The 26,898-nt window shown below is 41.2% G+C and overlaps 1 protein-coding gene and 1 long non-coding RNA gene across 2 annotated transcripts in view; one reads left to right on the plus strand and one right to left on the minus strand.

The window, feature by feature from the left end:
* sav (scaffold protein salvador) overlaps positions 1–26,898 on the minus strand; it is a 1,023,444-nt gene that overhangs the window by 334,670 nt on the left and 661,876 nt on the right. The window contains exon 13 of the mRNA XM_071685935.1: positions 24,719–24,789. The gene's annotated coding sequence lies outside the window, so the exon portion shown is untranslated. The remainder of the gene's footprint in view (positions 1–24,718; positions 24,790–26,898) is intronic.
* LOC139761773 (uncharacterized) lies at positions 13,640–16,712 on the plus strand. Its single transcript, XR_011715604.1, has 2 exons — positions 13,640–14,170; positions 14,201–16,712. It is a non-coding gene; the product is annotated as an uncharacterized lncRNA (long non-coding RNA).

The following is a 26,898-nucleotide window of genomic DNA, read 5'->3' on the forward strand; positions in this document are numbered from 1 at the left end:
ATGAGGCAGCAGTAGTCAACGTCAAATGTCTCCACGAGTCACAGTGCTTCTCATGACCATAGGCAGGGCTATAGCGAAGCCTTACATCACAGTCCCAGCAGCACGTCTGGTATTGGTCAGGTGCTGAGCATAAGGCGCATCAGGCCAGCTATATTGAGGTGCAGTGTTCCCCACTCACGTACTACTTACTTCCCTTGACTCACCTAACCCTGCCCAACCTCCCCTTCCTCTTCTTCACTCCACTTCCCTCCACTTATCTACCCCTCGCTCTTCCTCTACACTCGCCCACCTTTAATCCTCAGGGCCAGACACGCTTCCGGGTCGTAACAATCCAAAACTATAATTAAGGTTTTTCCTGACTACATTCCAACTTTGTAGTACTTTATTGCGTGTGAAGACACTGATGGATACACTCGCCCACACACAAATACATATATATATATATATATATATATATATATATATATATATATATATATATATATATATATATATATATATATGCTCGAACGCACAATCACAAGCTGATACAAACACACAAACTATACATATAATAAGTATCAAGTAATGATGATAATATGTTGTTATTGTATAACTCTTAGGAATCGACTTTAACTGAGGTGAATGAACAGACAGGAGAGTAATGAAGGAAGAAGAGAAAATGAAAGAATTACAGGACGAGATCGAGAATAAGGAGGGAGACAGGAAGTGCTGAACATTACACGGTGGTTGGCTGGGAGTCTTGAGGGGTATTATCCCATCGTTTTCCTCATAACTTCCGACCATATGTTGCACTCCTTAATAATGCATCCTTCACTGCTAGTGGTAATCTTTCTTCAACTTCTCTTTGTTTCCAACTTGAAATTCGATATAAGGATGTTCCATTGAAATGTTCGAATACCGAGACCGAGCGTTTGTACAAAAAATATGCATCAGTTGTCAGCAGTTGTTGAAAGATACATAACAACCAGTTGGTGGTTGTAGAACCGTTAAATGTCACGGAGCAGGAATCAACCAGGCAGTTTCATCTGAGGATGCTGGGTCTTCAACAGAATATGCAGCAAGTTCAGTTAAAGAAGCTACACCTTAAGTTCTTCAAGTCAAGCTATAGAGAATAACTATTTTTCCACAGTTTGGATCCAATTCTCTCAAACTCCCCAACCAATCGACTCAGAATTAAGGCCAGGTAAAATCTGCCATTACTCAGAATTTTACGCCTGAAGTGGCTTCTCAGTCTCGCCACATTACCAGAATTCAATGAATATCGCATGTATCAAATACCGCCACATTGTACGAGAGACAAAAATAAACCTCAAAGTTGCAACAGTCGACTGTAACACGTCTTTATGTAGTTCCTTCCAGTTCTATGAATCTCTTAAGTATTTTCGTTACATTTTCTTTACCAAAACTATTTTCCGACACCACAAACAACGTTTTGGAGAAGAGTCTTCACTGGTGGCAGTCAGGATAGACCAATTTCTTCAGCGACAACTACGACAAACCGACTTTAAAAATCAGTCATACATAATATTTGCAAGTGCTGAATATATATATATATATATATATATATATATATATATATATATATATATATATATATATATATATATATATATATATATATATATATATATAAATATATATAAATATATATAAATATATATATATATATAAATATATATATATATATAAATATATATATATATATAAATATATATATATATATAAATATATATATATATATAAATATATATATATATAAATATATATATATATATATATATATATATATATATATATATATATATATAATATAAAAACCATTTACCACTATACCCGAAGAATCGAACCATGGGCCATCAGGTATGTGTACAAATACATACCACTAACGTAGTGGATATTCAGTACGGTTTGATGCGGATACAAAGCATGGGTTGTGAGAGCTTCTGACAATCATTTATTTTACAGGAAAAAAACAGTTTTTTTCCAAGCTGAAAAATATATTGAAGACAAGAGTTGTGACTACAGCAGTGCTTGAAGAGACGGCTCTCTTTCCCGGATCTTTGAGTCTCTGGCAGCCCTCAGTGGACTCTTGCAAGTGTACTGGAGACTAGCATGTCGCACGATCCGGTGCTCATCCACAACTATTGTTCTCTTCAGAACATCTACCGTAAATCCCCCGTCCATAATGATATCACTCTGGAGCGGATCTATCGTGGGATTTTCAAATCCCATGTGATTATAGTTATCTAAACCGTTGGTTAAAGGACTGACCAACTTCTCATCCTCAGCGGAAGGTGCCGTAAACAACTTTCCTTAGCCCGTTTATTTCCCCTTTCCAAAGGAGTCGCTGAAGGGACACCCACACCACAAGCTCAAAGTCTGGAGGGCTGCTTCAGACATACACTACTTACATATGATATTAAAACCGAGGAAAAAAACCACGACATAGATCACTCAGACAATGACTGGCCTGCGCCATTTATCAATGACAACCGCGAGGCAGTAAACCTCAGCAGCTCTCAGTGTTTAAAGCTGAGCACGACGACTAAGCAAGGCTGGGTCCATCATGGCATGGATATGTTTAGTAGTTTCGGCGTCCAGCAGGGCTTAGGCACCTACCTGGACTTTCAACGATCAGTGAGTTCGGAAACCGATTGACTTTTCAAGGTCGGTGAACCTCGTGTAGTTAACCACCTCGAGTTCTGGCCTGCAATATGATTATGCAATAACGAGTTTAAGGAGTGCCTTATGACCACTAACGCCCAGAGGTCTGAGGCTTGGCACAATATCTTTCCCTCTTAGCACAGCTGCTGACGTCAAGGTCGTAACTGACGAAGGGAACAGACGGAAGGGAATACGTCGCCGGTTTTTCAAGGACACGAGACGCTACGGTGGCTCAGTTCTTCGCTCAGTCTAGAGTGACCGACTGGGGGGTCAAAAGGAGGTTTTGCTGGAAGCTGCTTCCTGGAGTGCAACAACCTCGAGGAAAAGGAATCCTCGTGACTAACGCAGCTTCCAAACCATTCATGGGTTCCTCTTGAACGCCTTTCCGTCACCTGTTCAGGTAAAAGATGTACAAAATTTTGCTCTTACCCTTGAATTTCATTTCATAGATCTCTATTGATAACCTTTTTCTTACATATATCTGTGTTTTGTTTACGACGAGTGAGTCAGTTCTCCGATATCCCGTCATTTCTGCAGCACCGTCAGGAGCGAGCCAAGGGAAGACGTGTTATCTGGCAGTGCGGAGACATGGCTAACCCAGGACATGACCACATATAATCCCCCACACCATCAGCAGCGCCCCTAGGCGTGACGGTTGCCGGAAGCCTTCGTAATAGCCCTAATGTCCGGAGGCTACAGGAACAGGGCACAATAAACACCGTTATTACCGGGTCTGTATCTCATCCATTTCCACAGCAGCCGGCGCGTCCATTGGTACAGGATGGGTAGGCTAGGGTCGCCTCTTTGATAGCCTGAGTCGTGGGTGTCGTGACCGATGTGGAATAATGACGTGGTTGGCGTTGCAACCCATGAATTAACGGGCCCGTATTCGAGTTCCGGGCTGGACAACCGGCTCAGAGCCAAAACTTTTGTGGCTTGCCGCTGAATGGGTATCTGAATGGCCCCGACACGCACTGGTATTATATCCAACAGCACAGGTCTGAGCAGCAACAAAGAGTGTAATATCAATAAAACGAATTGCCTTGGACAGCTCTGGGAAGGCATCCTACATATTCGCTTTCTGCTTTTCAGAGTATTAGAATTTGTCCCGTTTCGTTTAGATTCCTCAAGATATAAAAGAAAAAAAAATTTAAACTGTGGGTTTGATGATGCAACGCTACTGATAAGAAAGACATATACAGATGGTCGCTCTCGCCACTGTTTCATCTTATTGTTCCACTGTTTATGGGATACTTTAAAACTGGCAAAGGCAACGACAGCAACAGGTTATAAATCTGTGAAGGAGAAAAAACTTAACGTCACTTCATACCCTATGTAAAGGAGAAGCCAAGGCCAATACATGTGCCGAATTATATATCATCTCAGAGGTTGTACACGAAAACGAGACAATATCCTGAAAACAACGCAAATATAGCACTAAAACAGAACCACTCGAAAACAAGGCGAAAATTTATTTCATAAACATCATCATTACGTATGAAGAATGAAGCTCAAGTGACCCCGATATCTAACATGCAAGTGGTGGGTGGGTGACAGTTGTGTTTGTTTCAACCTATCTTAACTTTAATACGTCCATGAGCCTGCACCTCCACCACCCAAGGTAATTTACCTTATGCAAACATTTTTACAGAGCGAACTTCTTCACTCGTACATAAGAGGAACATGATTTTTTTCAATCTTGTGTTAGATGAGACGGCACGGGTAGCTGAGGCCTTGAGGCCATCCCATGAACGCTATATATATATATATATATATATATATATATATATATATATATATATATATATATATATATATATATATATATATGTGGCTCCGAACCTGAGCCATGTATTGTGTAACAACTGCCGCAACCAGTTTTTATCACTATGATAATATTCGCCGTACTGCACATGGTATATCAAAACATTAGGCGATGCAGTATGTCGTAATGATAAGTGCTTGCGCTGACCACATGTGCTTTTTTTCTAGATATATTGCTTACATAAACAGCGAACAATTTCTCGCCGTCTTAGTGCGTCAGCTTGAGGCGATGACTGCTGGGAGGGTCCTAAAGCGCGCATGGCCGTGTACACACACACACACACACACACACGACATGCTATTAGGAATTCATAGAAAAATGGCTCTCGCAGGTAAAATCTTTAATCAGAGCTGCTGAGTGATACACAAACAGCACTTCACATAAAGTCCCGGACACAGCTTGTGCCCTAAGCAAGGCTATCTCCTTTACGATATTTTATATATATATATATATATATATATATATATATATATATATATATATATATATATATTCCCTGGGGATAGCGGAGAAAGAATACTTCCCACGTATTCCCTGCGTGTCGTAGAAGGCGACTAAAAGGGGAGGGAGCGGGGGGCTGGAAATCTTCCCCTCTCGTTTTTTTTTTAATTTTCCAAAACAAGGAACAGAGAAGGGGGCCAGGTGAGGATATTCCCTCCAAGGCCCAGTCCTCTGTTCTTAACGCTACCTCGCTAACGCGGGAAATGGCGAATAGTTTGAAAGAAGGAAGAAAGATATATATATATATCACACACCCCTGCCGCAAACCTACATTCACTGAGAACCAATCACTTTCCTCTCTTCCTACACGTACACATGCCTTACATCCTCGATAAAAACTTTTCACTGCTTCTAACAACTTTCCTCCCACACCATATATTCTTAATACCTTCCATAGAGCATCTCTATCAACTCTATCATATGCCTTCTCCAGATCCATAAATGCTACATACAAATCCATTTGCTTTTCTAAGTATTTCTCACATACATTCTTCAAAGCAAACACCTGATCCACACATCCTCTACCACTTCTGAAACCACACTGCTCTTCCCCAATCTGATGCTCTGTACATGCCTTCACCCTCTCAATCAATACCCTCCCATATAATTTACCAGGAATACTCAACAAACTTATACCTCTGTAATTTGAGCACTCACTCTTATCCCCTTTGCCTTTGTACAATGGCACTATGCACGCATTCCGCCAATCCTCAGGCACCTCACCATGAGTCATACATACATTAAATAACCTTACCAACCATTCAAAAATACAGTCACCCCCTTTTTTAATAAATTCCACTGCAATACCATCCAAACCTGCTGCCTTGCCGGCTTTCATCTTCCGCAAAGCTTTCACTACCTCTTCTCTGTTTACCAAATCATTTTCCCTATATATATATATATATATATATATATATATATATATATATATATATATATATACAGCGCTGGTGGCTGATTCATGTGAGAAACTGCAGAAGCTGGTGACTGAGTTTGGTAAAGTGTGTGAAAGAAGAAAGTTAAGAGTAAATGTGAATAAGAGCAAGGTTATTAGGTACAGTAGGGTTGAGGGTCAAGTCAATTGGGAGGTGAGTTTGAATGGAGAAAAACTGGAGGAAGTGAAGTGTTTTTGATATCTGGGAGTGGATCTGGCAGCGGATGGAACCATGGAAGCGGAAGTGGATCATAGGGTGGGGGAGGGGGCGAAAATTCTGGGAGCCTTGAAGAATGTGTGGAAGTCGAGAACATTATCTCGGAAAGCAAAAATGGGTATGTTTGAAGGAATAGTGGTTCCAACAATGTTGTATGGTTGCGAGGCGTGGGCTATGGATAGAGTTGTGCGCAGGAGGATGGATGTGCTGGAAATGAGATGTTTGAGGACAATGTGTGGTGTGAGGTGGTTTGATCGAGTAAGTAACGTATGGGTAAGAGAGATGTGTGGAAATAAAAAGAGCGTGGTTGAGAGAGCAGAAGAGGGTGTTTTGAAATGGTTTGGGCACATGGAGAGAATGAGTGAGGAAAGATTGACCAAGAGGATATATGTGCCGGAGGTGGAGGGAACGAGGAGAAGAGGGAGACCAAACTGGAGGTGGAAAGATGGAGTGAAAAAGATTTTGTGTGATCGGGGCCTGAACATGCAGGAGGGTGAAAGGAGGGCAAGGAAAAGAGTGAATTGGAGCGATGTGGTATACCGGGGTTGACGTGCTGTCAGTGGATTGAATCAAGGTATGTGAAGCGTCTGGGGTAAACCATGGAAAGCTGTGTAAGTATGTATATTTGCGAGTGTGGACGTATGTATATACATGTGTATGGGGGTGGGTTGGGCCATTTCTTTCGTCTGTTTCCTTGCGCTACCTCGCAAACGCGGGAGACAGCGACAAAGCAAAAAAAAAAAGAATAAATATATATATATATATATATATATATATATATATATATATATATATATATATATATATATTATATATATATATATATATATATATATATATATATATATATATATATATATATATCCTAGCCTGAATCAGATACCCATTCTATTGACCAACCCCTAAGGGTGGATGAACAGCTGGGTTGACTGCGAACCGACTGCTGTAGCCTGGATTCGAACCTACGTGCTCGACCCTAGGCGGCCTGTAAATGCGTCATCATCAGAAACGTTAACCGCCAGTCTTTGTTCAATTGAGGAAAATCTCTGAATGATGATGTGTGGTAATCAGACGATCATCATATTGATAATACTGATTTATATTTCAAGATCTTTCAGTAGGTGCTGTGTACTCACAGCAAGATACAAACATACATTTAAGGTTACAGTTAACTGCCAGATGGGCAGTTACGTAAAGAGTATTGTTAGATCACGAACCATAATAGTGAGCAATACTGCAAACAAATTTGTGTCGTACTGCACAGCCGGAGTCCATATTAGGAATTAGGTTAAGTTACTCACAGAGAGCAAGGTATACCCTTTCGGCAGAGTCAGTGAGGTAGCAAGACTGAACAACAAAGATCTTGGCGAGGAGGAGCATTAGGTCCATTCTATCATGGGAGAAGGGGAGGATTAAGAACATTAGCTGCAGAAAAGACATATCGTCTGATGCCAGTAACATTAATTTACCAGATTCAATGCACTACATCCAAGTTATCACTATATCATCTTCCATATATTCTAAAATTCTGATCTAGATTTGGCAAGTGGAGCTCCTCTGTGCATTGTAATTTAATGCGTGGCTAAGGAAGCAATTAGTCTGTGCGTTGATACCCGCATATTTTCAGGACTAATGGTTTAGTGAAGCTCTTACATCTGCTGTTTTCTTACGAAATCATAATGATCAAATTTACTATAGACTTCCTCCCTGACATTAGGTATAACACTGGCCGATATATTTTCAATTGTGATACAGTACATTAACGGATAACTTCAAAATAGCAGGAAGGCAATTTAACGTTGTAACTCTTCAAAAGGTTCCCGGATGTGATTATGTACAATTGCTGATACTCTGGGCGCTCTCTTGTGCTCTTCACCTTGGTAAAATCTTTTTATTCTTTTAATCCTTCGAAACGAGCAACACATCCTCATCTATTTTCCGCTCAGGGTATTGAACAGCAGACTAGATCAACACTAGTTTGTAACACACAGACGAAGAGGTAAACAGATAAATCGACCGAACGACAATATATTAAGATACACAGACTTAGTCCAGTTTGGTGCCTGATAATGATTCGCTTAGACAGCTGTGTCTGGTAATCTCGTAGTCTGTGTCGAGAAAAAAAATCACGTTTCCTTCCTAATTACAGGCAAATTCCCAGGATATATTCGTCCTAATTTCCACAATTTACTATTTTTACCCTGCGTGGTTAAGAGTTCTCTTGGCAGCCGTGTATAACTGTTATCTGCTAATCTGTAACAATATATCCCTGCCAAGTAAACATCGCTTTTATAATCCCCAAATTTTTCCATCTTCATTTGTTCCAGACTTCGTCCAGTCAGATACAAGAGGCGAATTTGTAGTCTTTTTTCCTTGAATTTCCACTTTAAAAAAACATTTTCATGCACGAAGAGTACGTGTGTGTGTGTGTGTGTGTGTGTGTGTGTGTGTGTGTGTGTGTGTGTTACCGGGCTTAGCTTACAAGAGGTTACACTAGGAGTTACAAGCCACCTTGGGTGAGGCTACACCACCATCCACCGACGGCTTTGGAGTACAATCTCTTCGGGGACCTTGTCTCTACCAAGGTGACCCATCAATTCCCAGCTCCAACTTGGAGTACAGTCTTGACGCTGCAGACCCTCACATAGTTACTCTGCTGTACTCAAGTGGCTCCTTCACGGTAGGGAAAGTCTTCCACTATTTCTTGTTATTACGTTTTCCTTCTGCATCCTTCCGCCTCACATACATTACCCTTCGCATTTTGGAGCAATTCACTTCGCCCATATACCTCCCGGTCTAAATTACTGTAAAAGAAGGATTGTTAAAGTTACTGCTGTCGAAGTCATCCCATTTTCTAAAACTCTCCAGTCGGATATCTGCAGGTTTTAGCGAGAATTTGATCGCAACCACGATCTTGATTAATGTTCTTCCTCACCCAGTGAGTCGACGTGTCCGGGCAGAACTTGATAAAGGGCTTCGTTGGGAAAGTGAAACCAAAATATATACTACTTTGCACGAGTCGATAACTGATAAGATATGACAAAGCGAAGGTCACAAGTGGGCGAGGTGAAGGTCCTCCTCAGATTTCCAGCTTGACAAGGCAGTTCTCGGTCAAGAATGAGATGGATTAAGAACATCAAGAACTCACTTGAAAGAACTTTGAAGACTCTGAAGGAAGATGAGGTAAGCAGTGGGCATCAATACAGGCACGGGAGGAGTCGAGTGATCGAGAGGACGCTGGTGACTGATAGACTAACTAACGTTTGATGAAAGTCACTTCTCCACCATCATTATCGAGGGGAACAAAAAATTTTTTTTTTGTATCGATTTACCCGAATGTTCCAGGCTGACGCGGTACACATTCTCCCAGACAGCGGCATCCTGAGAGTAAATGATAACCTATCATTACATCACTGGACATCCCTCGTCATGTACCATCACCCAGCTCAGCCGAGGTCAGTTAAGGTCATCTTGTGTGTGTGTGTGTGTGTGTGTGTGTGTGTGTGTGTGTGTGTGTGGGGGGGGGGGGGGGGGGGGGTAGGGCAAGCCAGGGAAGTAACACTTCCACATAATGACAAAACTTAAGACCAAACGAGTTTAATGTTAATAGATCTTACCCCGTAATGAATGGTTAGCAATTTGCGGTGGTCGTCCCGGGATGAAGTAATAATGAGAGAAATTGCTCCCCGTCCGCCGACAATGTCCCGCACATGTTCCTACCACGGCCGTTACCAACCCCTGACGCCACTTCCATAACCGCTCTTACCACTTATAGATACTTAACCTGTTTATGGAGACATCATTAAAATGTTTCATCACGACAAAGTCATATTCATTTGATAACAAGAGACCATATTAGCTACTCTGCTCCAGAGAAATGCTTGAAAATAATGATGTTGTCGGTCTGGAGAGTGCGTAACTGGCAACTGTCAGGGTCTCGGAGATATTATCTGGCGGGAAATGGGTGCCGCTGGTGTGACTGCTATTGTTACCGAACAAGTTTTTCTCTTTTTTTTCCCCTACTGCCACAGCCACACTAGCTATTTTTTTTTTTGTCGGTGTGTAGTTTTAGTAGCGAAAGCGTTCATAAAACCTAACATCTGGCTCTGTATAGTTAGTATATTTCAGAGTGTACAGGTTAAACTCATATGATCTTGCCACGGACGCATTCACAGCATCCTACCTCAACGTGAGAGCGTCAAGTGATCTCGCATAATGTTAGGACATGATGAAGGGGGTCATTATGTAAATGACAGACCGTACCCTGACGATCGTTCTTGTACAAAACTACCAGTCAGTCGTTAGAAATAATGTCACGAACATGGCCCAGAGAGGCGTTCATGCAATGCTTCGAGTCTACGGTTCACTTGAAGTTTCGTTTACATGTGAACGTCTTTTATTGTGTTATCAAACCTCGTCTCATAAAGTAACGTACAAGCTTTACGATGCAGGTCATGATGGTAATAGTGCGACTTTTATTTTCAGATCCACAGCACTGGAACCACCACCCAGAAGAATGGCCGGCGGGCGGCAATCATACTCTCTGTCGGGTTCAAGGTAAACCACTCTGATACGTCACTAGTGACGTCACCACCTGCCTGTGACGTCATGGCTGACTTAACTGGACCTCGTCCGGTTGCAATAATATGACACAGACTTCGGCTGGTCCGCAGGTGGCTAGTTATGGTTGGAACATGAAGGTAAAGCGACAACATTCTTTTTTGAGGTATATGGTCCTGTAACGTATCTCCTCATTATTCTTTTCTGAAGAAAGATAAGTTAGGATCAATGCATTGACAATGATACAGAAAATACCATCAACATGTCTATTACCGTTTCCGAAATCAATACCATGGCTGTAATGATATGTCATCACTTCAAATTTGCAGTACATATCTATTCGTGTGACCAGAGCAACTTAACAATTTGACAATACACTGCCAATTATCGCCTAGGTATTTAAACATACCAATTCATGTTACCAGAACATTTCAACAGTTTGATAATTCACTTCGTTATTGCTAAAGGAATTTTCGAGCTTACGGCAGCTGACTGATCTTGAATTAATGCCATCATTTATCAGTGATCATCATGACACTCGGCTCTGAAGTCCCCTTCATGTTCTGTGAAGTAGTAAGCTGTCACTGAAGTTTGAGTTACTCACCAAAATATGAGCTTCTCCAAATTTTTTTTTTTCAATACACGCCGTGTGCATTAAGGTCTTAAACAACATAGTAAGACATTCATGCTGTCTGAATAAAGGACGTTTTTCTTATGAATCTCTTCTGACCACTCAGATGTATCGCTCTTGTACCAGTCAGTGTCAATAATATCTTCATATCTCCTCCAGCTAATTCTATCCAAGGTGTCATAATGGTTTGTAGCACTTTTAAAATTCGTCTGGGAACATTTCAGTGGAAAAAAAAATATCAATTCGGAAATTTGCTTATTAGATAATACCACAATAACATGGAAATTTTCATTGTTCACCACTTGTTTGTTTATGCAAAGCCCACGTGTAAACAAGAATACCCGGATGTCGCGATATCATGGAATACTTTATATACCTTCATCCAAGCGGACAGAAAACGGTAGAACTTAAGCTGAATTGATGAGATAACGTAGACATACGTACCTTCAGTTACCAGTCTTACGTTTCCATCATTCGTTGCGAGGAGTCGAGTGGCAGTACAGTTACTAGGGCAACGCAGGCACGAGTGAGAAGACCCTCTGAAATAAGTCAGTAACTAAACCTCACAAAACATGAATCACGAATCCTCCCGCTGTGCCTCACAGCTTAACAGATTGCCTCACAATTCACATGTACTTACCTCTTGTATTTGTCTCATTACACACCTGTAGGATGCTTGTATTTGCATGATTACTCACCTGTATGAAGCTGATAATCGTCTCACTATTCATCTAAAGGAAGTTGATATTGGTATCATTACTAAACTGTAGGAAACTATCATTTGTTTCATTACTCACCTGTAGGAAGCTTGTAGATGTCTTAGTGCTCACCAACTGATGTTTGTCTCGTAACTCACGTACTGGAAACTTCTTTCAATCATAACTCACGTATAGACTGCTGCCGTTTGCCTCACCTGCAGGCAGCTGTTGTTCACCTCACACCCGCCTGGATAAGTTTACGAAGCATTTTCTCTCCCAAGCATTTTCTCTCGGTCCCCCTGTCTACGTAAGGAAGCGGCACCCCACCATGTTACGTGTACCTTCATCAAATGTCGTGAACTATACTGAATGCTCGTTGAATCTCCATTGCTCCACCGAGACGGGCGCTTTCACTTGTCTATTACGAATATCTACTACATCAACTGTACGAGAGGGAGGTGGGGTAGTAATTATGTCACGGGTGCCTTCGAGGTTGATAAAGATATAAGCGATAGTTCTCCCAGTGAACAGTGTGACTCTTATAATGTATTGGCCGAAAATAACATTTCGTTTATTAAGTTTGTTCTCTGTGGAGATATCCCCGTACAAAGACCCATCCATCAGTCTTAAACACTAATAACCTGACAGTTTCCGACGACGTTCCACGAGAGATCTTGGCGGGGTTAAGGCCACCAATATCTATCAATATGTGCATCCCATGCAATAAAGAAATGTCGCGTCAAGAAGCCGGCCTAAATTTACAATTATCACTAGAAATACGATGTAAAAGTTGGAAGAATATTAAAATGCGCGCACACACACGCACTCATTATATATATATATATATATCATTCATCCTTGTTCGCCGTTTCTTACGTTAACGATGTAGCACTAGGTACACAAGAAGAAATGACCTTAGATGCCCTCAGTTCTCCCATGAAACACAATAACGTAAATCAGTGCAATATAAACCGATGTCCAGACAGATAACCATACTGATTAATACATTGATGAATGTATTCATGATCGAGAGTTCGCGAGATGAAGATAAAAAAGAGGAAGAAAGTAATAAAGGAGTAAATGAATGTGTGTATTTAGTCCGTTTCCGACAATATGTCTATGCAGCAGAGCTGTGCTCAAGCCTAAGTCAGCTGCGGCCACGCGAACAGTGTTGACAAAAAAGTAACAACCAGCGGGTCACGTGATCATAACACGCACGCCATGCCAGGTAGCTGTTCAGTGACGCGTCAGTGACGTCACATTCCGTCGCAATTTTCTATCACAAGGGTTAACAACAACTCATAACTATGATCAATTTTTTTAAGGTCATTATCAAATGATTTTGGGTTGCAGTAACTCCTGGGTACATGGGAGTGCACATCATATACCATATACACCAGACACGTGTGAACAATTGAACACATTGTTCAGGAAAAAAAATATGAACAGTTCCGAATCGAGACACGAGGTTGAAACGTTGTGAAAAACGACGAACCGCAAGGGATGGACCTGCTTTGCTTTTTTTTTTTCTTTTTTTTTTTTGCGCTGGGTCACAGAAGGGGGTAAGACCATAGCCCGCTCTGCGGGACCAGTACCGCCAGCGCACTCCGCCAGTGAGGACCTCTCCTCTCAAGGTCTCTCCGGCCTCGCTCCTCAAGGATCCACCACCACCTACGTGGATTTACTTCCTGCTGAGGATTCACTTCCTGTTGGGGACTTGCTTCCTCCTGAGGATTTAAGTCCATCTATGGATCTGTGTCCTCGCGGGATTCATTCATAAGGATTTACTTCCCGCGACCACTTGCAACTTCACAACCATTAACGTCTCACAAGGATTTACCTCGTCTAAGGAATCTATCAGTGCCAAAGGATTTACCTCTATCCAGAAATCTACAAGATCACAAGGATTTACCTACTTCTCCTGATTTACCCAGGAGATTACCCGGAAGTGCTTCTAAGAGATATGTGAACAGTGAGTGTGTGTGTGAGCGGACGCTTCGTGTGGGCATATGTGAGACAGACAGACCGTGTCTCAGGTCGGATCTGCCATGCGGAAGTCAGTGATGAACTTGTAGGCTCAATACATTCCACTGCAAGAGAGAGATTATAATAGGTAAGAGTTCAGTGAAGTGATGATGTAGAGAGAGAGAGAGAGAGAGAGAGAGAGAGAGAGAGAGAGAGAGAGAGAGAGAATAACCCCCACACACACACTGCTGACGCGCTGGACCCATGACACATGATCATCACCTACAGCAGCGCCAGTGGTAGTCGCGCGCCATTGGAACCTGGAAGAACAGGAGGGCCCTTCAGAAGGGCGAGGGGATACAGAGGGCGCTCAGGGAGGAGGTGCTTTGATTAGGAAAAAGAGGCAATTAAGGATGACGTCGAACATGTCAGAGCAAAACAGTTAAAGTGTGCTTAGTTAGGCAGTAGTAGAGGAGGCGATGGTGATCTTGGGGTTAACGGAGACTTCTCGGTGGGAGAGAGAAGGTCTTCATGGAAAGTTTATAAAGGTTGGAAAAGTCTGTAGACGAGTGTTGGGAGAAGGAAACGTTCCACTGTTGGGGAAACGTTCAAATGGTTACCCTTGGTGATAGAGAACACTTCAAGGGCGACCTAAGTAGAAACTATGGCCACTGGTGGTGGAAACTGTGATACAAAAAAAAAATTGGTGGAGGATATGGTGCTGAAATTTATTCTGAAGTGGAAAAATTATTTAGAAAATGTTTATGGCGGTAAAGAAAATAAGATGGGCAGGTTGCAAATGCAGCGGAGATTCTGAAGAATTCGTGTGATGTGAAAGTAAACATTTTATTTTTTAATAGTTTATAATGTCTAAATTAAATTTTTTTTTGATGAAAACAATGGCTTTAAAGATTTAGGTGACCAAGAGAGTGCAGCAAAGAGAGCTCACACCAGAGTAACCTGTGAAGGTGAGTTTGTTGTTGTGAAATCCGGTTTATATCGAAGCTGTTGTGTTGTAGTATTGCTCAAACTGATACGACTAGAAGAAATACTGCGGGAGCTCTTACTTCGTGGGGAAAGATTATCTATGGAACGTAAAATGTATCTATGAGACGTGTGCTAATTTAGTTATGGTGCTCAAATAAAGTTGATTTTACAAGTGGCCTTAAAGTTCAGGGTTGAAGGCGGCACATCCTTGCTTGGAAGAAGTATGCTTGTGGTCGAAATGATGAATTGGAGCTACAGGTGTGCGAGAGGCTGCAGGAGTGTTTGTGGTGGTAGAAACGATCAGGCTAAGTGGAAGTGCTGGTGGTGTCTGTGGTAGCGAGTAGTGAAGAAGATGTAGCAGCCTTAGTGTGAGTTCGAGTTGAAAGGGAAATGCTTGAGGATATTCAGTAATACTTGCTAAAGGCTGTGTTAGGAAACAATCCGGTAGTTCTACTGGAAGCAAGTTCGTGGTGCTGGTGATAGTGGCGAGGAAGAGTTTGGTGGACATAACTTATTGGCAGACTGTTAGAAGTTTCTATAGTTTTTAAAGCTAAAAGAAAGTGCCTTGGAATGAAGACATAATGAAGAAAAAATATAGATGAAGTAGTTCAACAGCAGGTTTCCAGTCCTAACAAATCAGACACATAACAAGATTGTGACGTATGGAATAAATTCATTTTCATTGTAAATGACTGACGGGATTAAGGAAAAATGACAAGGGAGAAAGACTGATAAAATCCTGAAAAGTGTGACAAAATTACCATACATGATGTAGTGAAAGGAAAGGATTGACACATATATAATTTCAATGAACCAATCTACCGATATACGACAAAGACAGACGAACTTGAAACGGACTGATAACATATCAAATGAAGCACGAGAAGGACTGGTAACGTTTGAGGCGACTGAATAGGGTTACAAAAGACGAAGAAGAGAACTAAAGATTAGAGACAGAAGACTGACAAGAGCTCGGGGACGTGGAATAAAAGTTTAACGGGAGCAGGAGAGGACTGGGAACACTAACTGTCGTGTACCTGTTGAGTATTTCACTGGTAACACTTGCCTCCTACACTCTAAATCTCCCGACAGTTCTCTCACTGCTTCAGTGTTGATAAACTTCAAAAGACACGTTTGCAAAGTTGACTGAAAGACAAAAGTGGTCGGTGATAATATAATGAATGTTGCCCTAGAATACTGGATAACAGAACAATAGTATACGTTCTTATATAAAAGAAATATGGTTGCCAATTTGGGAAGTGCTGTGGCCGAGGAACGATGACAATGGTCCAGACACCATGAGTACATGAAAGTAGATCTATCATGGAATTGTGATGTTATCTCAAACTAAAAACTATGGAAAGAACATACTAAGATAATACTTCCACTGGTACTGAAATGATTCATGGAAATTTGGGAGAACTTAAGTCCTCACATAAGATAATTCTATGGTTAATGTAACCACAGAAATAATAATCATATCCTGATATGATAATTATATCGATTCTTTGTCGAGTGATTCATATTGCTTCGTGATATTTAAGGACAGTGAATATTTTCTGTTCATCTGTATATCAGTGTCATATGCCATACAAAGTAGCACTGCACATTAATCATTTCAGCAAATTCTGGAGTATTTATTAGAGTTAAACCAAACAGCTTCTTAAAACTGATTTATTAGAACTTTCTTTGTCTGAGAAAACGCAAAAATAAAATCTTGGATAACTGCTGCATAGTTTTCCATAACCTTCTTAAACAAGGATTTTAATTTCCCTTAGTTACCTTGCTATCTTTTACAATTGTATAAAAAAAAAATCAAACCTACAGACAAGCACACACACACATAAATATATAATGAAAAAATAAGCAAGTGCACTTTTGTGAATGTTACAATGATCTGTTTCGTCATACACATAGACAGACACACACACACACGAGACATTTGAATGGAAAAAAAAAAATTCATAGGTTAAATAACCGAGACAAACTGGTGTTGTAATACTGCATTAATATCAAGCAACTATGATTTCAGTGCTGACGAATATATGGTAAGGTCTGACATTGGTATAATCTACTGCGACAGCTGATTCTGGTTCAGCAAAACCACTGTTTTACACAAGTGATATATCATTTCGAGCACGGAGCTCCTGCGATTTGTAACTGATATAAGTTACAAAAACAACCGTTGTATCAACCAAAATCACTATCTCATAAATGTTATATTCAAAAGAACTGAAAATATAATCATCAGTTACTAAATACGGTATACAACTTTTTATTCTATATATGCTGGATCGCTTTATCTGGAGGGGAGAGAGAGAGAGAGAGAGAGAGAGAGAGAGAGAGAGAGAGAGAGAGAGAGAGAGAGAGAGAGAGAGAGAGAGAATCACCACCACCTGTAATGCATCGAGGTCGCCTCTAGGATCACCACTTGCATCTCGATGAAATCCCCACCAGACCAGGAGTATGTATGGTCTTTACTGATGCTTCAGCTACAAGACCTGCACCGCCTGCACCAGACTCATAAACGTAGTTTGATGCATGTATGAACCGAGCTGGGAAATATATGAACTCGAGCAGAAGACTGCAGATGGAGCGCAGGTGTTTGCTGGTGTTGGACAGAGGCGCCAGGCCGGGCATCTGTCCGACACCCGCACCAGCAGGACTCTGCTGTTGGGGTATTCATAACCCCCTCATTAACTACATACGCGGGTGAGAGAGAGAGAGAGAGAGAGAGAGAGAGAGAGAGAGAGAGAGAGAGAGAGAGAGAGAGAGAGAGGTCTGTACTAAATTGCATGTCAGACAGAGCGAAACTGTCTTCCTCACCTACATGAGATTTGATCGTGAAAAACACAGAAAAAACATCTAGCAACCATTATAGTGATTTGTTAACGAGATATCAAAGGGTATATATATATATATATATATATATATATATATATATATATATATATATATATATATAATTGCGAAATGCTTTGTATATCAAGGATCTTTTTTTCTGAGCCATTAGTTACGAGGGGACGCCTTGCTAACACTACTTATCATACAGAGCGTCCGGCTGGATCACCTGCCATAATTCTACTATCTTGCAGCCGCCTCGCCCAACAACCAGACGGCAACACGCCAGCCAGGGTTTTGTGAGGGAGACCAGGAAATTGGATAATTGCTGCATAATGAATATTGTTAGTACAGAGAGGCTGCTAATTTACCTCAGCACTGATACACCAGGACAGAAGGGGGGGTCCGTTTTTCAGGGTCTGTTGAAAACACCTTTATGATATTTACACCGTCATATTTATCCAAAGAAAACACTCCTGTAGCTTACAAAAAGTACAATTTGTAGGCAGAGTGTCATTTGATAAAAAGACGCGATATCAATCATTTCTGCCGATAAATGGATGAAAAATGGACACGTAATCATCACTTCATTTTGAAAATAGTAAAACATATCCGCACTAGACGAAGAGTCTACGGTGACCTACAACGCAACACATACATTTCAGCTTTAAGAATTAAGAATTATTTTATGAATACACGTTGTATCTTCTTTATGGCCAATTGTTACAGAAACAACAATGCTATAGAACAGTTGTACGACTTTTATTGTTTGCACAAAAAACACACAAATTCGTACGTTATGAGACTTTTACAATGAGATAACAACCGATCAATTTTACTTTGCATCTATTCATTTGTTGTCTGTCAAACCTCCATAATACACAACGGAGACGTATAAAAGCCAGGTGTTTCTCCAAGTGCTGTTGTGAAACTGGTGTACAACTGTTAAGTGATCTCAGCCATGACGAAAGTCGTGTACAGCTGTTGTTAACCTCAACCATGAAAGGAACGAGTAGACAATGTCTGATGACATATAGTGAGCATTCTATGACAAATCCTGTTTTTCCAGACCATCTTAGCTCATGTGCAGGAAACATCATATCAACCAAAGAAGTGTTTTTCAAATAAACGAAATATTTCCTCCAACTCTGCACTCCGGAAGCAAGAGGCATTATCTCTAATTACCATCAGATATAACGCCATGTGATGGAGCGGAAGTTTTCTCGACAAGTAATTATATCATGAATGTGTCGGGTGGGGTGTCGAGCCAGACCAGGAACACATGCTGGCTCTCCTGCTATTCTGTCTGGTACATCTGCTAATTAACATATGTAAAAAAAATATTAGATATTGTATGCGAATTCAGCTCTTAAAATGTCATAATATATTCACTACATAAACTAAAAAATTAATTTCGTTTGTTCTTGCGATGCGTTTTGATCTCACGAATTGTTTGATCTCACGAATTGTTTGATCTCACGAATTGTTTGTACTCGTACCACCGATTATTTCTTAAAGAATACCATGTGAAGAATTAACCTCATGCCAAACCGAACTTTCGCTCTGGCAACATGGCACAGTGAATACAAGTGTCACTTAGCAGTTTACTTATCAAATATAAATCAGAAAAATATATTCCATCAAATAATCTAAATCTTAAGGACAGACTTTTCTAAAAAAAAAAAAAAAAAAAAAAGAAATCATTATTCTAGGTTATCACTGGACGGAAAACCTGTCATCTTGTCTGCATAAACAATACGCCGTTTCCCTCGTGTTTTGCTATGCGTCTGCTCCGATCCTCGACTCTCCCTTCTTCATCTAAATAATCTAGTCACTATGCTAACAGTCCTCCCATTCACACCATTCTTCAATCTCGCCTTCCTCTTCGCACTCGATCTTCTTTCCTTCTTTCTCCTCCACATTCAGCAGTCAATGTCTTCGTTTCTTTATGTAGCATGGCTCGATCTTTATATTGTATCAAACTCCCATCCATTTTCCAAGACATCTTTTTTCATCTTACGTTGTCTTACGCCAGTTTCTCACAATGGTATGTCAGGATAGGCTGAGCCTTCTCGTCCAACAATATTCACCACACTAACTCTTATTCTTAACCTCACAATTCTCCTTAAAGCTTCAGTCTCTTACTGACCTCCAAAACTCTGAAAGCTCAGCCACCAGTCCTCAAACTTATCCGATGTTCCTCATATGTTTGAAATCCTTTACAGAACCCTGACTGAAAACCTGAGTTCTTCTCAGCAATAACACTTTGCCGATGCAGGCCTTCACTGGCCCAAATCATTAGTCTCCGGCAATCCTTAAGATATACTTTTCCAAGAATCGGCTCTGTGTCAGCCGCAGAAGCCACCACTCCTTCCTCCTTTTCCTATTTCAACTGCATGATTTTGTTACTCTTCCTGTACTACCTCTAAAGATCTCTTTGAATGCTTGATCTATGTATTCTTGACATCCGAAGACAAAGATCTTTTTTTCATTGTAATCCAAAGTCATCTTCGAAGAGCTCATTTATTCCTTTGTTTTGTAACGAATACTGTCATTTCTGTGGGTAACCCTTTAACACCTTGAAATGTTTTCTTAACCTTGAAATGTTTTCTTAGCTATATGCTAATACATTCAACAGATATTTTCTTAAGCTTTATCAAATTTATTAATATTATATAACAATTCATCAGTTATCAATATCATATAACCACTCATCAGAGTTATTAATAATTTCTTCTCAGCCGCCATTTTTATGGTAGGTACCTGTTTCACGTACATTTATCCTCTTCTCGGCTGTGCCTTCCTTTGCCCTTAAAATCCTACTAAAATCTTCACCTGACCACACGAATACCACTTAACCTCCAACACTTAATCGCTCATCCCTTCTTTTGCATGATTAAAGAATAATGCAAAGATAATACACCAATTCCTAGTCCACAAAAAATAAAATGTACTACGTGTGAACTGACATTGTAACATCGGTTCAAACCACACCATATTTACTCTAACCTCTCACACATGACGTGGTGAACCACTTGAATACCAGTCTTACCACCGTTTCTGTTATCATATCTATTTTGCCTCTACAACCCCTCCCTTGTCAGTTTCCTTCATTTACAGATTAACACATTCAGAATGAAAGTTTCAGTTCCTTTCAATTTCGATCATCTAAAAAGCGTTAGAATTGCTCTCTCCTCTACGTACACATACCGCTTGGCTTAGGTAGCACTTTCATATCGTTTTGCACATCATCCCTCACAGACCCTAACACGTTTCATCAACTTTGATCTCATCATCCATTACCCCAGCTTATTGTTTTCTTTTCAGCGTATGTAGAAAAACACACGTAAACAAGTACACACGCGCACACACACACACACACACACACACACACACACAGTGTGTTTACTGGAGGACGTAATGTACTTGTGGAGGAAAATATTTTGCAACAGAAACGAAGCCAGGCAGCTTCCGGAGTGAACCGCCACTCATCTCCCACCCGGCCATTCTTATCTCCCCCTCATCCTGTGTCAACACATGACCAGGAGATCTCTTTTGTTACATAATAGTGACAATAATAATAATAATAATGATAATAATAGTAATAATAATAATGAATGAAATAAAACTAATAATAGTAATATTAATAAAACAAAGGAATATTTTGACTAGCTATATACACAAACAATTACAGTAACTTGTGCTGTGTTTCATCATGTTTTGACGGTGTACTGGTAGAGAGGAAGAATTATAGTGAAGCTGAAAGTGGTTTTATGATGAATGTTTCGTGTTCCACCCATTGTCCTCCCTCGGTTTACCAGTCGGCTCTAAGTTGACGTCGGATCTCAGGAAAGCAAGTGAAACGTGCGGTGCTGTAATGGTAGCAAGATCCACCATGATCTCTCATCAAAAACTCATGGGATGTCATCATTCATTTTAGACCACTGTATTGCAGTGTTACTCTGGCGCAGCGCAAGAGACTGATGAAATTATGATGCTTAGTCGCCGAGAACTTCCCAGCGGGATGAGAACAAGACCTGACGGAGAAGAATATCTACCGATGCCAAGCCATAGCTCGATCACATAGGAACGAGATACGAGAACAGTTGTTCTACTTGAAATAAGTGTGCGACTGCCATTATGACGACTTTGATAAAGTTACCTAAAAAAAAATACCTTTTCTTACAGAAAGAAAAAAATGTTCTTAAAGACTCGCAAGACAATCATTACCCAAGAAACACAATGGAATACATTATAAACTGATCAGTAACTAAAGATAATTTGGCTGTTTGTCAAGGTTCGTAACTACATCTGGGATGAATCATGGCACTCGAGTTAAAGGCTAAGCATATATGACGTCAGTGCTCATGCTGACCTCATCCTCACGAGACATTACCGAACTGTCAGAATGATTCTTCATAATCAGTCTCTCGTAATACGTACAAAAAAAAAAAAAAAAAAAAAAAAAAAAATTGCGAAATTATTTTGCATCAAAGTTTTCCAACTAATTATCTTCCTCTTACCCAATTTCCCAAAGGTTGTTGGCCTGTCATATTCTCACGGATTTCTACAAGATGTTCATCTACAACACCACTTTTACTTGTAACCAACTTTGCCTCTTGCAGTGTTTACACCCGCTCCTTACTCCGAGCAGAGCAAACTGTCTGTAATTCATCAGGAACAGGAAAAATAAGATCCACTGAAGCATCTGGAGTTTCCTGAAGCCTTCGGACGACATCCACCAACCTTGTGCAGGTAATGAGTAAATGACTGTGGTCTCATGAAGACCCAAGTTGCGGTCTCTCTTTAAGAACCTCCAGTGATTCTTTTTTTTTTTGTGTGTGTGTGTGTGTGTCGTTGTTGTTGACGGGAGTGAAGGCGACTACGCCACCCGCGGCACCCGCGTGCAACACGAGCGTCAGGAAGGCAGGTGGGAGGGCGGCAGCTGATCCGGGACCTCGTTAACTAACATGTAAAAAAGACCTTGCTACACTGTCGACGTGGTAGACGAGGTAACTACTTCCGGATGTGTGTGTGGAAGGGGCGGAGGACGCCCAAACCCTCCTTCATACAGCCCGACTTTCAGGTTTTTGCTGCGTTGGTACTGCACTAGGGTGCCACTGTCGCTCGACTTACGTGAAATGCCGTCACTGAAACTTTGTTGCTGTCACTTGCTAAACTGATTTTTCCAGTCATCCAGGCTGCTGGTGTCTCATTATGTAACAACCTATCTACCATGCCTGTTACACTCTACAAATGGTCACTATTCACTGTTTCCTCACCATGCAGTGTTTAATGTTTTCAAATACAAGAATGTTTCTCTTTACTGCGCTATCATATTCTACTGTCTTGTATTCTCTCATTATGTAGTCACCCACATGCTGCAGTGCCTTCCTCTTCTGTGCTATTATCATGTTCTGTGTTATCATTATGAAAACTGATGAGGACATTTCCCTTTAGAGCCCAGTACAAGAGTCTCCTCGTTGACTGTTGGTGAGGGAAGTCACACTTACAGTTGGTCGTGATATGTGTGCCGTCTGATGCGTAGGATACTTCCATATACAGGTCAGTATGAATGTCTGCTGATCTTTGGTAAGGTAACATCCGTTAACAGTTCTCCTCACTTCCCATCCTTCTCTGATTGAACAGTTTATGTATATATATTATCCTTTTCTCATTCCAGACTCTATGAATGTAATATAATGAAGCGCCGCAGTTGGGATAGTAAATCAATATTTCTGGCTGTTGATGCTGGAGGGAGTGGAGGGTGGAGTGAGAGAGCCATCTTAATGTTCTATCCTTATATCTTCCTATAGAGTAGGAGGAGATAGAACTCAGGACAGAAACAAATAACCTAGACATGGACCAATGGGCCTGTTCTTGTCTGTCTTTCCCACATATTCCCATAAGCTCCGGCTGTCTTTCTTCCTGTCTCCATCCCTTCTTCTCTCTTCATGTCTCTAGCCGCTGTTCCTGTCTTATATCTCATTTTCCGTGTCTCTGTCTTACTGTCTCCCCGTCCTCACTATTATAACAGCACATGCCCATCACATGTACTTGTCCTTGAGGCAACATTATAAGCTTCTTGTCAAAAGAAGTCGATAACAAATGGCAGCTGATGGCTGCACAGGTATAAAACATTTCTCGTAATAATTCAAGTGGAATTTCGCTACAGCTGATGCAGTTATTTCCGCAGTCATATATATACACACACACACGGGCTTCCCTGATGTAGTGGTTAACGTTACTAACCAAGATTCAGCACTGGCCCGCATGGACTGAAATCCTGGAAGACAAAGTCGGCACACATACAACCCAGGTATTCATCCTTACCTTGCAGTTGTTGGATATATGAGTACCTGGCTTATACTGATGCGTATGTGTGTGTGAGTATATACACACATAGGAGTGAAGACATGGTACATTTATATACATGATTAAGAGGCGGAGCAACAGGAGTGTAAAACTACAGCAACACACAAACTAATCACACAACTCGGGGCCCATGAACATTTAAACTACAGCGTTATTTGTTCAGATTTTTCCCGTGTTTCCTGTACGCCAAATCACCGGATATGGTCACAGCTCCACGGCATAAGGTAATGGGATGCACCGAAAATTTCCGGTCACATCCCGGCAACAGGAGCGTTTGCCAGATGTTGCCCGTTATCACCGACAGTCTTGTGTAACAGAAAATCTGACGGAGGCAGGGAAACGGGTATTTGAATATTCTGATTCATAGCACTAGGTGGGCGTGTGTGTGTGTGTATGTGTAAAAGTATTTCAAATCTATATTATTTGCACGTGGCAGGCAATCCGTGCTCAAATTCTACTAAAGGGAAAAGAGAAATTTTGGGAGTCCTTCCCGTATGGTTCATTTGTCATTACTTACCGAAAGGGTTCCCCGGCAGTAGTCCACCAACCACGGGGCCTTCGTCATGAGCACCGGCGGACTACACACATCTGTGAAGGGAGAGAACAGTCAGCACTGTAGACGATGCCACCCATGCTAGTTAGACTCCACTGCTAAGTAGAGTGAAGTGAGAAAAATATACGTAAACTACCTCCATTAAGAAGCAGTACGTGAAATAAAGCCGTTTAACTTTCATAAATAAGAGAGAAAAAAAGAAAGCATCACATGAGAGTACCATTGACCGGACACTGTGATCATTACAATGATGTAGTCGAACTAATATGCAACACTTCACAAGTGCACTTTGTCACTCGTCCGCTGATGACTCCATACTACAGCTTGCACAGGAAAATGGCGTTATATGAGACAGTAAATCACATCTCACTGCACAATTACTTGGGATTTACGCTCAAAAAGCAGGATGTAACGAAGCTGTTTCTGCATTATTCTCCTAATCATTTCTAATCAGTTGCGGAGGAATTTACCAAGGGTACTGACCCTACTGCAGGAGGTGCACACCACCTCGGTCACCTCGCAACACCGTGCCTCACAACCTGGTCTCATCAAAGACTTAAGTCTGACCGGATGTGGAAATACACGAGTGCATAAATAAAGGGGAAACCAACTGAATGATTGACATGTCTCCTCCTTTCCCTTCTTAGTGACACTGTGGTAGTGAGTGACCTCTCATGCATTTGCCGATTCTTATAATCAGTGTATTTGTTTGTTTGTGTGTGTGTGTGTGTGTGTGTGTGTGTGTGTGTGTGTGTGTACATAAGAGTAAAGAAAATGTCCATATTCACAAGGCTACGAAATGCGGCAAAAAGAGCGCAAAACTCTTTCCCTGCAACACACAGCCAGCGAGAGGGACTGAACGACAGAAGTATACACACAGTAACCCGATATCACTGTAGCCTCAGCGCAGGATCTGCACTACACAAGGACGACTCTAGCCAAAGATTTATTTCCCTAGCCATATGTGTAGCTCTCATGTGGGCCAGGACCAGGAACCGGAGACCCCGTCACAGGCGCCTGACAGATACAGATGAGAGTAATTCTTTTAGCACAACGGGGCCCGAGGTAATTGGCTGACGAGGCGATTCACGCCAGTTCAAGGCACCGTATGTTGGGGTAGTTATCGGCGCTTCTATTGTGCGATGTGTGAACATTGTTTGTCTGATTTTTTTTCTCCTCTATTGGATTCTCCACAAATTGAAAACTGAGTACAGAATAAGTTCGAATTTGATAAACGCACTAGGTTAAGCAAGTGTTCACATATAAATAGGTAAATCACACTTACAGAAGATGATGACAGTCTAAAACATCAATTTAACAAAAAAAAGCATACATGTACACACGAAAGCAGGCTTGACCTAGATGTGGAACATGATAATATTGTACAGGGATCTGGCGGAACTTTGAAGGCATCCGTGACCACCCATGTGAGTCATGACCTACGAAAGAGACTGTTCAACACAGCAGGAAAGTTTACCAGGCATGTTTCCCCGGAAGAAAAGAAAATGATGCGAAGGTATGTTCAAAGGCATTTATCATACCACAGACCGCTGTAACGAGGCCCCCCTGACTGGTTGGTTGGTCGTTTGGACTCCAGGCCCATCAACTGCCAGCGATCGTCGAGCGACATCCACCAAAAGAAGTCAGTAACATCATCCTGAAGTGTTAAGGGAAGTCCTATGACCGCATACACTCATTATCCATGTGGTCCTTACAGTTCCCAGTCTTTAAGCTCTGATCTACGATACATGTATATATATATCTGAAGTTTCTTAAGAAGCCTTAATATATGTTGGGTTAAGCCTCACACAATCATGCCAGGTATAAAATACACCTTCGATATCGCAACTATGGCAAATGATTCTCTCTCCATAAACCTGCGGTAGTTATAGTATGTAGCTATGAGGAAAATAATGTAGAAAAAAAGAACATTGTAGTTTAGACCGAGTTTCTCACGTCACAGTGGTGGGCGAGAGCGACCGACCTCGGTTGTGGCTTGGAGGGCAGAGCCTTCTGTAGGACAAGCTGGGCAGGGTTGGTAGGACTTTAGGACTATTTGGCTGGTCAAAAGGCAAAGAGAGAGAGAGAGAGAGAGAGAGAGAGAGAGAGAGAGAGAGAGAGAGAGAGAGAGAGAGAGAGAGAGA

This window comes from Panulirus ornatus, chromosome 41, assembly GCF_036320965.1.
Source record: "Panulirus ornatus isolate Po-2019 chromosome 41, ASM3632096v1, whole genome shotgun sequence".
Classification (NCBI taxonomy): Eukaryota; Metazoa; Arthropoda; class Malacostraca; order Decapoda; family Palinuridae; genus Panulirus; species Panulirus ornatus.